Source organism: Macaca nemestrina, chromosome 5 (genome assembly GCF_043159975.1).
Source record: "Macaca nemestrina isolate mMacNem1 chromosome 5, mMacNem.hap1, whole genome shotgun sequence".
Classification (NCBI taxonomy): domain Eukaryota; kingdom Metazoa; phylum Chordata; class Mammalia; order Primates; family Cercopithecidae; genus Macaca; species Macaca nemestrina.
The window spans coordinates 125,193,614-125,207,229 of record NC_092129.1 but is presented as its reverse complement, the minus strand read 5'-3'; the positions used below and the strand labels follow the sequence as shown (position 1 = coordinate 125,207,229).

The 13,616-nt window shown below is 38.4% G+C and overlaps 1 protein-coding gene across 1 annotated transcript in view; it reads left to right on the top strand.

Moving 5' to 3' along the window:
• LOC105479525 (DNA primase subunit 2) overlaps positions 1-13,616 on the top strand; it is a 310,349-nt gene that overhangs the window by 272,025 nt on the left and 24,708 nt on the right. The window lies entirely within an intron of this gene.

The following is a 13,616-nucleotide window of genomic DNA, read 5'->3' as shown; positions in this document are numbered from 1 at the left end:
AATGCATGGAAGCTTATTAATGAAGCTGAAAATTAATGACAGCATATTTCATTTTGGGAAATTGCTTTCTGAGCAGACGATAATGTAGTACGTACTGGCTGAAAGTTCTGATAGGCATCAGTTACTGCTGTGTTTCATCTACACTTCTAATGGTGGACCTAATCATTTGTCAAAATACTTTGTCTTGTGAACAATGGAAATGCTCAAATTGTGAAACCAAATGTCAAAGACTACATTTTTTAGTCAGTCTACCTTAAAAAAATTAACATTGTGACCTAGCAAAGACTATTTTCTATAGTGTGCTTTCAAGTTTACTGGAATTTTGAAGGAATTGGGGAAGAGCTTCTGCTTCCTTAGCTTAAGAAGAACATTATATATTTTAGAGTTAGAACATCTAAATCATCATACATGTTTAAATTGTTATTTTTATTTAAAGAAAATCATTACTCTAGACAACTTTACTGCTTCTTCTGTGTCCAAAGTTCAGATAACAGATAACAAACCTTGCACAGTTTTTTAGTACTTCGAGCAAAGCAGTGTTCAAGGTGCCATGGGGTATGCAAGGAAGAATCAGATGTAAATCCTGCTCTCACAAAACCAGTGTCTGAAAACAAAGAAAAAACATAAACCAAGTGTCATGAGAGGTACACATAGACTGTCTTTGGTCTTCTGATGAGGGAAAGATTATAACCAGCTGAAGAGGTCAAGGAACCCTTTATGGAAGAGATGCCCTTTGAATTAGGCCTTGCACTAAGGTTGGGAATTAGGGAGAGAGAATGCACAAATGAAAGACTGGAGGCGTATTAGGATTTCAAGCTTAGGATAATGGTGGCACCAATACATAAATACTAATAGGTAACTTAAAGGAAGTATAGTTGGTTTTGGTTTGAGTGACTTAATTTTAGTGGTTAAAAACTGCTGCTAACAAATTTGATAGGGAATCTGGAAATAAAGAATTATTGACCTTTTTTTTTTTTTTAGCAATTGTAAATAATCACCTTTTTGAAAACAATACAAGTTCTTAACATATCTATGTTAGCATATTATGTCTGCATTTAAATGGCATTAATGTGGGTTTGGGGCATGAGGAAATTTAGAACTAGAAATCTGACGGTCTTTTCAGTTAGAATTGTAGCATAGGGAGAAGGCCATTCTCTTTTATGGAGTCCTAGGATGTGACATGCCATGATGCATAGGTAGGAAGTCAGTGGTAGAACCAAAAATTGAAGCCAGAGTTTCTGACTCTTCATTTTTTTTTTTTTTTTTTTTTTTTCCTGAACTCCACTCTACTTTAGAGCTTATTATCATGAGTTTGCTGGGAAAGAGAAGAGGTAGGGAGTCAAAAGCTGTGTTTCAAAATTGTAATCTTGGCCAGTCCTTCTCTCTGTCAAGCATTAAAAGGAGGTGGGATCAATGAAGACTGAACAGAAATGGGGAGAGAGGGAGAAAATACATTAGGGAAGTGAAGTATCACAAAAGTCAAGGAGAAAACTTTGAGAAGAGAGTAAGTTCCACAGAGTCCCTGTAGCAAAGATTTTTTTCATGAAGAGAACTGAGAAAAGGTGGTTGGATACGCTGAGAGGATTCTTTGACTTTGACTTTGGTGAGGTGTCAGTAAAATGGTGGAAACCAAAAACAAGATTATACTTGCTTAAAAAATTAATGAAAGAAAGACAGTAAATAACCTTTTCAAAAAATGTGCCAGGCCAGGTGCAGGGGCTTGTACCTGTAATGCTAGCACTTAGGGAGGCTGAGGCAGGCAGATTGCTGAGCCCAGGCATTCAAGACCAGCCTGGGTAACATTACAAAAACCTGTCTCTACAAAAAATACAGAAACTTAGCAGAGTGTGGTGGCATGCAACTGTAGCCTCAGCTACTCAGGAGGCTGGGGTGGATCACCTGAGCCCAAGAAGTTGAGGCTACAGGGAGCCGTGATCATGCCACTGCACTCCAGCATTGATAATGGAGTGAGACCCTGTCTCAAGAAAAAAGATAGTGCCAGTAAAGGGGATGCTAGAGTGGTATTAGCTTAAGCATCATGGGATTGTTCATTTCTGGGTTTAAGACCTGAGCCTATCTGTAGGAAGAGGAGAAGAAAAGAACTGTCAGAGAGGGGTGGGCTTGATGAAGATATAAAAGAAAGAAAATCTCTCTCTAACCAAGCAGAATTAAGCTCTCTTTCCTTTATACCATGACTGTATGCCTTTAGCTCTTAACATTTGTTACCCTTGATTGTAATGATTTGTTTACCTGTTCATCTTTCCCAATAGTTTGTGAGTTTCCTGAAAGGAGGACTGGATTTTTACTTAACTTTCTGTCTCATAGTAATCCAATGAGTTACACTTGTTAGGTGCTTTTAAAATGTTGGAAGAGTGAATGGGCATATTTAGGTATGAGGTGGATCCTAGAGTGTGCATGGTAGTATGCAGAGAGAGGCAAATAAAAGACACAAGTGAAAAAGTAACTTACTGGAGGAAGGACGATATGTACTTGAACCAAAGGATGGTGACAGAGAAAGGCATACCCCTCAGCAATGTGAGAATATAGAGGAAATAGTTAAGACACAGCAAAGGGAAGTTGATGGAGTGTATCAACTGGTCTTACTCTTCCTTGTAAATAAAGGTCATCAGCTGGAGAGTAAAGGGGTTATGAATGATATTCTCGTTATAGAAAATATTAGAAACTACCACCAACAAATGTGATAGGGAATCTAGAAGAAATTAGAGGTGTTTTTTAGCAGTCATAAAGAATCTCCTTTAAAAAAAAATCTTACTATATTAACATTATCTCAAGAAAACTAATGTTTATAGTTAATAGTAATGACCATGTTTGTATACTCTTTGCTTTTGACTCCACTGTATTTCTCCATTTGCCCTTGATCCATAAGTATACCCCTTACTTAGCTGATGCTGGTTAGTAATTTTCACATTACCCTTTAGACCTGCATTGTAACCTTTTATCTGAGATGAACACAGATGTATAGTGCATGCGGGCAAGCTGTAAATAATATTTTGCTTTTATTTGATGTCTTTATTGAGTGGATCTCACTAAAGTGAAGCAGCTGGTGGACTGTATTCTAAAGGGCAGAGAGTTAATGAATGAAAATTCCATGTAAAACATTTTGATAAGGTTGAATTTTTCAGGTTGGCCTGAGTGCAGATTAAATCTTGAAAACTCCAAGTGAACATGAAAATATCGAATGAGAGTTAAGAAAAACATCATTTAAATGTACGTAAGGTAGAACTCAATGTGATTATTTTTATCTCAGAGAAAACTACTTGAAAAAGATACCTTCAACTATAGGAAACAGATTTTTTTTTTTTTTTTTTTTGAGGGAGAGTCTCACCCTGTCTTCCAGGCTGGAGTACAATGGTGCGATCTCAGCTCACTGCAACCACCGGTTCACGTGACTCTCCCGCCTCAGCGTCCTGAGTAGCTAGGAATACAGGCACCCTCCACCATGCCCAGCTAATTTTTGTATTTTTGTAGAGATGAGGTTTCACCTTGGGTGATCTGCCTGCCTTGGCCTCCCAAAGCACTGGTATTACAGGTGTGAGCCACCACGCCTGGCCAAGAAATAGATGTTTTAAGTAATCAAAATGTTGGTGATCAGAAAAGGGATCATTGTGACTCAGCTGGCATTGCTGATTTTTTTTTTTTTTTTTTTTTTTTTTTTACAAAGCATCCTTGTAGGATCACATTTCATTTTCCTTTTTAATTAACCTTAATAGTGTTACAAAATCACTGAAAATTAATGAGCTTGGTATCCAGCTTAAGAAACAGCAATTAAACAGAATATGGCCAAAGAAAATGGTTACCCCTGCATTTATTCCCCTCTCCTCCCCGAAAAGAGAAATACACAGCAGTCAATTCACCAACACGATATAAAAATTATAAATATTTATGCCCCAACAACATAGCTTCAAAATACATGAATTAATAACAGAGAACTGAAAAGAGAACTAGACAAATCCACAGTTATATTTGGAGACTTCAGCACTCCTCTTAATAATTAACAGAACAAGCAGGCGGAAAGTCAGGAAGGATACAGAAGCCTTGAATGATACTGTCAACCAACTTTACCTAACTGTCAACCGACTCTACCTAGTTAACATCTGTAGAACATGTTACCCAACAACAGGAGACATGAAGTAGTAACCCAGGTAGATCATAGTCTAGGTCTTCAAAATCCATTACAAATGTAAATAATGTGATAAAAGCCACAATTATGTTATGGGTATGAAATTCTAACCCTTATCCCTCTGAGCTCCCAGTACCTAGCACAGTATCTGGTCCATGTTAGGGACTGTGAAGGATCTGAGATTTTACCCTACTTGCAAGCTAAGAACTTAGCTGCCACACTTTTATGGATTCTGGCAGAAGACACGACAATTCCAGCAATAGCAGTATGTCACCTTTTCTTGCATTCATTCCTTGAACCCTACTTCCCACAGAGCAACATGAAGGCCAGGTACTACCTGCACATGCAGTGGCTTGTGTTAGAGGACAGAAACCCTGAGTTTAGGGAATCTGAACTTTTTATTATGAACAGTAAGTATGTCCACTCTTTTTTATTATTTATTTTTAATTAATTAATTTTTTGAGAAAGAGTTTTGCTCTTGTTGCCCAGGCTGGAGTGCAATGGCATGATCTCTGCTCACTGCAACCTCCACCTCCTGGGTTCAAGCAATTCTCCTGCCGTATGTCTCCTGTTTAATCCAGTGGAAGGTACTATTGTCTTCCAGGGGTGTTCATTATATCAGAGGTCCCCAACCCCTGGGCCATGGACTGGTACTGGTCCATGGCCTGTTAGGAACAGCAGGAGGTGAGCCAGGGCCAGCAAGCATTACTGCCTGAGCTCCACCTCCTGTTAGATCAGTGGCCATGTTAGATTCTCATAGGAGCCCGAACCCTTTTGTGAACTGTGCATGCGAGGGGTCTAGGTTGTGTGCTCCTTATGAGAATCGAACTAATGTCTGATGATCTGAGTTGGAACAGTTTCATCCTGAAACCACCTCCCCACCCTGGCCCGTGGAAAAATTGTCCTCCATGAAACTGGTCCCTGATTCCGAAAAGGTTGGAGACCACTGCGTTACATGAACATCCTTGAAAAAGGAGTCTGGAGTAAAAGCCATTGTTGCCTCTATTTGCAAAATGTTCAGAAATTTAAGACTACTGGAAAATTATTTCTCAGGCATACATAGCTGATGACCAGTGAATAATATATAGATATACAATCTATATTGGTCATTTCTTATTGGTACCTCAGCTTTTTCTCCTTAAAATATTGGTGTACATTTTAATCTCACTACTTTCATTAATTTCCTTTCAAAATTGGCAGTGAGTTAAAAATCCTTTCAATGTGTTGTTAGTTTTGGTATCGTATATATCTATCAATAGTTTCTGCCTAAGTTAGATGTCTGAAGTTTCTAATTATTCTAAAAACACTTTTGTTTTTTAGTTTTTATTTTCCACTTCAGCTTTTCCTTTAAAAACCTGTAATTTTATGGTAGAAATATATATATTTTGAGATACAGAAATTTTAGAACTGGGTGCAGTGGCTCATGCCTGAATCCCAGCACTTTGGGAAGCCGAGGCCTATGGGTTGCTTGAGCCCAGGAGTTTGAGACCAGCCTGGGTAACATGGCAAAACCCAGTCTTTACAAAAAAAATACAAAAATTAGCCAGGCATGGAGGCATGCACCTGTAGTGTCAGCTGTGCAGGAGGCTGAGGTAGGAAGATTGCTGGATTGCTTGAGCCCAGGGGATTGAGTGAGCCATGATCGCGCCAGTGCACTCCAGCCTGGGCCACAGAGTGAGACCCTGTCTCAAAAAAAAAATAAATAAATAAAATAAGAATATGTGTTCAAAATGTCGACAGTAAACTATCTCATTGTTCTTAAATGGTTTGTTTCTCTGAAGAAGTTTTTTTCTGTTGTGGAAAGATGCACATGAAATTTTCAAATTGTACTTTGTTTCATAGACTTATAACAGTGTGCTATGTCCTATTTTAATAGAAAAATTGGGGCTGGCCACAATGGCTCACGCCTATAATCCCAGCACTTTGGAAGGCCAAGATGAGAGGATTGCTTGAAGTCAGGAGTTGGAGACCACCCTGGGCAACATAGGGAGACCCTGCCTTTAAAAAAATAATAAAAATAACAGTTGTGGTGGTGCACACCTGTAGTTCTAGCTATCTGGGAGGCTGAAGCAGGAAGATCACTTGAGCCTAGTAATAGTTACAGTAAGCTATAATTGTGCCACTATACTCCATCCTGGAAGACAGAGCAAGACTCCGTCTCTCCAAAAATAAATAAACAGTACATAAAGTTTATAGGAAAATTGTCTTTTTGTTATACTAAATCACTTATGGCCATATATTTAATTCTCACAGAGCTTAATAAATAAATAATAATCGCTGCCTACAGACTAATCTAAAGGTGGTAGTTCATTGTAATATATGCCACAATGAAGTTAACATCTTTTATTGTAATCTCTGAATGCTGTTACTCCTTAATAGTTTTTCTTTCTTATGTGTGCTTGATCTGTCTCTGGAAATAGAACAATTTGAAGCCACGGTAGTTTGTTTTATTTTTGTGCCAAGCATTGTGATGGAGGCTTTACACAAATAAACTGTATCTCGTTTGATTCCCACCACTACGTTATCCCTGTTTTATAGATGAGAAAGCTGAGGTTTGGAGAAGGCAAGAAACTGCTCAGAACCATAGAACTAATATATGATAAGGCCAGAATTCACACCTGTGCCTGACACTGAAGCTGAAGTTTCTTACAATACATTGTTCTGATTCTCTGTAGTATTTTTCTATTTTAAATTCAGTTGAAATTCTTTTTGGTTTCTTCTTTCATGGAAAGCCATCACTGTGAAGTGAATGGTAATTCTTATGTACCCAAACTTAAGAAAATGTATAATGCATTTTTGAAACACTGACAAATGTGAAATAAAGATGAGAATAATTCACAAAATGTAAATTATATATGGTAACATATTTTCAAAAGATCTGGTTGCTTTTTTTGTTGAGGTGAAAGTCACATAACATACAAATAAGTATTTTAAAGTGTACAATTCAGTGCATTTAGTACTTTCACAATATTTTACAACTACTATTTCTATCAAGTTCCAAACCTTTTCATCACCCCCAAAGAAAACTTCATACCTATTAACAATCACCTCCTGCCACCCCTAGAAACCAGTAATCTGCTTTCTATCTCTATGGATTTACCTATTCTGAATATTTCATAAAATAATAGCATCATACACTGTCTGCCTACTTCATATAGCATGTTTACAAGGTTCATTTGTGTTTTGTTCTTTTTAATGGCTGAATAATACTCCATTGTATCTCTGTACCACATTTTGTTTATCCATTCATCCTTTGATGGACACTGAGTTGTTTTCACCAAGTGGGTGACTTTAAAACTGTATGTCACAGTTTTGGAAGCCAGCAGTCAAGGTGTTGGCAGGGTTAGCTCCTTCTGAGAGCTGTGAGGGAGAATCTGTTCCAGGCCTTTTTCTCAGCTTCTGGTGGTTTGTTGGCAATCTTTGACTTGTAGATGCATCACTCCAATCTCTATCTTTATTTTCACATGGCATCCTCCCTTTATGTCTTCTCACCATCTTTCCTCTGTGCATTCTGTCTTTGTCTAGTTTCCTGTTTTTAGGAGGATACCAGTAATATTGGATTAAGGCTTACCTTAATGACCTCATTTTGATTACCTCTGTAAATACCCTATTTCCAAATAAGATCACATTTTTAGGTAGTTGGAGTTAGGACTTCAACATATCTTTATTTGAGGGACACAATTCATTTCTTAACACTATCCTTTTAAGTATGAAGTGATATCTCATTGTGGTTTTGATTTGCATTTTTCTAATGACTAATGATGTTGAGCATCTTTTTATATGCTTTTTGGCCTTTTGTGTTTGTTCTTTGAAGAAATGTCTATCCAATTCCTTTGTCTATTTTTGAATTGGGTTGTCTTTTTGTTTAAGAGTTCTTGATATATTTTGGATATAAGACTTTTATCAGATAGATATATGATTTGCAAATATGTTCTCCTAATGTGTAGGTTTTCTTGTCAACAACTTCTTAATGTCTATTGGTGGACAAAATATTTTAATTTTGATGAAGTTTGTTTTCTTTTGTTACTTGTGCTTTTAGTGTCATAATTATCTATAGTCAAATTCAAGGTTGTGAATATTGACATTTATGGCTTTGTATAAAAGTTTTATAGCTCTAGCTTTTATATTTAGGTCATTGGTTCCTTTTGAGTTAATTTTTGTAGATGGTATGATGTAGGGGTTATCTTCATTCTTTTGCTTATGAATATCCAGTTTTCTAACACTATTTCTTGAAGAGACAATTTCCCCATTGATGGTCTTGCACCCTTGTCAAAACTCAATTGGACATAGATGTATGGGATAATTTCTGGAATATCAATTTCTACTGTATTGGTCTATCTGTCCTTATGCCAGCCAGTACCACGCTGTTTTGATTTCTGCACCTTGTATTGAGTTTTGAAATCAGGAAGCATGAATCTTCCAATTTTGTTCTTTTTCACTATTATTTTGGCTATGTGGAGCTCCTTGCAATTCCATTTGAATTTGAGGATCAACTTTTTTATTTCTGCAAAAACAGCCATTAGAACTTTGATAGGGATTACACTGAATCTGTAGATTGTGTATAAGACGAATCATGGCAGATGGGTGGCAGGACTAGATTGCAGCTCCGGACAGAGCAGCACGTGGAGGCTTGCATTGTGAATTTTAGCTCCAGATCGACTGCAGGAACAAACCAGCAATCCTGAGAGGACCCTCAGACTCCCTGAAGGAAGCGGACTGCTCCTGCAGGACCCAGGAGATACCCCAAATACTCTGGGAGGTGAAAGCTTCGGGCAAGTTTTCAAGCCCGCCCTCTGCCTGGAAACAGATCTGGGGCTGTTGTTAGGGGGCATGGTGGGAGTGAGACCAGCCCTGCAGTTTGCATGGGAGCTGGGTGAGGCCTGTGGCTGCTGGCTTTCCCCCACTTCCTTGACAACCTGCATGACTCAGCAGAGGCAGCCATAATCCTCCAATTCCAGTGACCTGAGAATCTCACCCCATCCCCCACAGCAGCTGCAGCAAGACCCACCCAAGGAGAGTCTGAGCTCAAACATGCCTAGCCCCACCCCCACCTGACAGTCCTTCCCTACCCACCCAGGTAGCAGAAGACAAAGGACATATAATCTTGGGAATTCTAGGGCCTCGCCCACTGCTGGTCTGTCTCTGCACTACTACAGCTGATGCTCTCTGGAAAGTGCCACTTCTTGGCAAGAGGCCAACCAGCACAAAAATAGAGCATTAAATCACCAAAACTGAGAACCCTCATAGAGTTCATCGCACCTTCCGCCACCTCAAATGGAACAGGCGCTGGTATGCGTGGCTGAGAGACCCATAGACGGCTCACATCACAGGACTGTGCAGAAATCCCAAGTACTAGCATGGTGCCAGGTAGATTCACTGGATGGTTAAACCCAGAAGAGAGACAACAATCGTTGCAGTTCGGCTCACAGAAAGCCACAACCACAGGACAAGGGGAGAGTACTACATCAAGGGAACACCCTGTGCACCAAAAATCTGAACAACAGCATTCAGTCCTAGACCTTCCCTGTGACAGAGCCTACCCAAATGGGATGGAACTAGAAAACCAACCCTGGTAATATGGCAAAACAAGGCTCATCAACACCCACCAAAAATCACATTAGTTCACCAGCAATAAATCCAAACCAAGAAGAAATCCCTGATGTAACTGAAAAGGAATTCAGTAGGTTAGTTATGAAGCTAATCAGGGAGAACCAGGGAAAGGCAAAGCCCAACACAAGGAAATTCAAAAAATGATACAGGGAGTGAAGGGAGAAATATTCAATGAAATAGATAGCTAAAAGAAAAAACAGGCCGGGCGCGGTGGCTCAAGCCTGTAATCCCAGCACTTTGGGAGGCCGAGGCGGGCGGATCACGAGGTCAGGAGATCGAGACCATCCTGGCTAACACAATGAAACCCCGTCTCCACTAAAAATACAAAAAAAATTAGCCGGGCGTGGTGGCAGCGCCTGTAGTCCCAGCTACTCGGGAGGCTGAGGCAGGAGAATGGCGGGAACCCGGGAGGCGGAGCTTGCAGTGAGCCGAGATCGCGCCACTGCACTCCAGCCTGGGCGACAGAGCGAGACTCCGCCTCAAAAAAAAAAAAAAAAAAAAAAAAAAAAAAAAAAAAAGAAAAAACAATACAAAATTCAGGAAACTTTGGATACACTTTTAGAAATGCAAAATGCTCTGGAAAGTCTCAGCAATAGAATTGAACAAGTAGAAGAAAGAAATTCAGAACTTGAAGACAAGGTCTTTGAATTAACCCAATCCAACAAAGACAAAGAAAAAAGAATAAGAAAATATGAACAAAGCCTCCAAGAAGTTTGGGATTATGTTAAACTATCAAACCTAAGAATAATCGGTATTCCTGAAGAAGAAGACAATTCTAAAAGCTTGGAAAACATATTTGAGGGAATAATTGAGGAAAACTTCCTTAGCCTTGCTAGAGACCTAGTCATGCAAATATAAGAAGCACAGGGCCAGGCATGGTGGCTCACACTTGTAATCCAGCACTTTGGGAGGCCGAGGCAGGTGGATCATGAGGTCAGGAGATCGAGACCATGCTGGTTAACACAGTGAAATCCCGTCTCTACTAAAAATACAAAAAATTAGCTGGGTGTGGTGGCACACGCCTGTAGTCCCAGCTACTCAGGAGGCTGAGGTTGCAGTGAGCCAGCATCATGCCACTGCACTCCAACTTGGGTGACAGAGTGAGACTCCGTCTCAAAAAAAAGGACAAAGAACACCCAAGAAATTCATTACAAAAAGATCTTTGCCTAGGCACATTGTCATTAGGTTATCCAAAGTTAAGATGAAGGAACGAATCTTAAGAGACAGAGACAGAAGAGAGAAGTGAGACAGAAGAAGAGAGAAGACAGAGACAGGTGAGACAGAAGCACCAGGTAACCTATAAAAGAAAACCTAACAGATTAACAGCAGACTTCTCAACATAAACCCTACAAGCTAGAAGGGATTAGGTCCCTGTCTTCAGCCTCCTCAAGCAAAACAATCATCAGCCAAGAATTTTGTATCCAGTGAAACTAAGTACCACATATGAAGGAAAGATAAAGTCATTTTCAGACAAACAAATGCTGAGAGAATTTGCCATTACTTAGCCACCACTAGAAGATCTGCTAAAAGGAGCTCTAAATCTTGAAACAAGTCCAGGAAACACATCAAAATAGATCTCTTTAAAGCATAAATCTCACAGGACCTGTAAAATAAAAATACAAGTTAAAAAACAGAAACAAAAAACCAAAGTATGCAGGCAACCAAGAGCATGATGAATGCAAAGGTACCTCACATTTCAATACTAACATTGAATGTAAATGGCCTAAATGCTCCACTTAAAAGGTACAGAACTGCAGAATGCATAAGGACTCACCTAACACATAAAGACTCACATAAACTTAAAGGGTGGAAAAAGGCATTTCATGCAAATGGGGACACCGAAAGCAAGCAGGAGTAGCCATTCTTATGTCAGACGAAACAAACTTTAAAGCAACAGCATTACAGGCAGGAGCTGCCATGCCAGGCATTTTGCTCATTGCTGTCAATGATGTCATGTCTTTTTTGTCCCTCAGTTTCTCCATTAATACCTTCTTTTGCATTACATTTTTTTTTTTTTTTGGTAGTGTACTTAGTCTGTTTTGTGCTGCTATAACAGAATACCACAGACCAGCTAATTTATAAATAAAAGAAATTTATTTCTCACAGTTACAGAGTCTGAGAAGTCCAAGGTTGAGGAGCCCTTTTCTGATCTGGTGAAGGCATCCTTGTTCAGTCTTCACATTGCAGGACAAGAGAACAAGCTAGCCAAATGCCACCTGAAGCTGCTGCTTTTTTTTTCTTTATAAGGGCCTTAGTTCTATTAATAAGGAATGAGCCCTCATCATGTCTTAAAGATTCCACCTCTTAATACTAGCAGATTTGCAGCACCTGAACTTTGAAGGGGACACATTCAGACCATAGTACCATAGTACCATTTTTATTCCCATCATTTTTTTTAATGTATTTTTTGCCCCCATTATTTTCTTAGTGGTTATCCTGGGGACTGTAGCCTTTTATATGTATAACAATTTTTAATATCAACTTAGCATCTATTATATACAAAAACTCCACTTCTGTATAGTTCTGTCCCTCCCCCTTATATTGTTGTCACAAATTACATCTTCATACATATAGTTATCTTAGTTCCTGTCGTTCTTTTAGAATTGCTTTGAGTTACTTTGTAGTTATCTTTTCTTTTTGCCTAAAGGATTTCCTCTAGCATTTCTTGTTGGGCAGGTCTACTAACAACAGACTCCCTCAGCATTTGTTTATCTGGGAATGTCTTACTTTTTCCTTATGAATCTTGGTTGACAGTTTTTTTTTTTTTCTTTTCTTTTCTTTCTTTCTTTTTTGAGATGGAGTGTCACTCTGTCACCCAGGCTGGAGTGCAGTGGCACAATCTCGGCTCACTGCAACCTCTGCCTCCTTGGTTCAAGTGATTCTCCTGCCTGAGCCTCCCAAGTAGCTGGGATTATAGCCAGTTTGTGTTAGCTCCAGTATACCACTGGCTGTAGTAAAATATACACCAAGTTTCACAGAGTTATAATAGTATCAAAAAAAGCATTACAAAATATATCAGTAGTATTTTTATATTGATTACATTTTGAAATGACAATTTTTAGATATATTGCTTTGAATAAAATATATTACTGAAAGTAATTGCTTATTTTTACTGTTTTAATTGGGCTATAGAAAATCTAAAATTACAGATATGTCATATTTCTGTTCGAGGGCACTGCTTTAAGTATCGAGCACTTGAGAATGTTGCGTATTCGAGTGATTAAGTTCTGTTTCTACAGTGTATTTTAATGTTTGCTTCTGCTGTACAATTGTGTTAGACCTATTACAACCAATACTTACTTTTACATGTTGGCCCATAAGTAAGTATACATAAGGCTATTCATTTTTCAAGATTTTGATTGAAATGGTACATTATTTACAAATGTATTTCTGCACTAATGTTTTTAAAACTGTCTTTTTATTTCTTATTTTAGTTTTTTTAATAGAGGAAGGAAATGTGTTTTAGAATTTTCACTCAACTATTAATGATTTTTAAAACAAATCTAATTGGTGCACCTAAGAAACTTAAGAGTGATATTAAAACCATGAAATATGAAAAAAATATATGCTCTTATTGCTTCTTGAGGTTGGTTAACCTGTTTTTCACAGTCAAAAATTCTCAAGAAGTTAGTGACCATATTAAATCTAAAACTGGCAAATGCCTTTTAATGAAGAAATCTTTCAAAAGGGACAGTTTAAAAGACTTAAAAGTAACTCTTTGCAAGAAGATTTTATGACAAAGATAAATTTCAATGACTCTTTACTTAATGTTCATGTAAATCTGAACTACCTAAAAACTCCTATGGTTTTCTTAGGTAAGGGGGACTTATCAACGGATGATAGTATTCAGTCTGTCTATTACTTT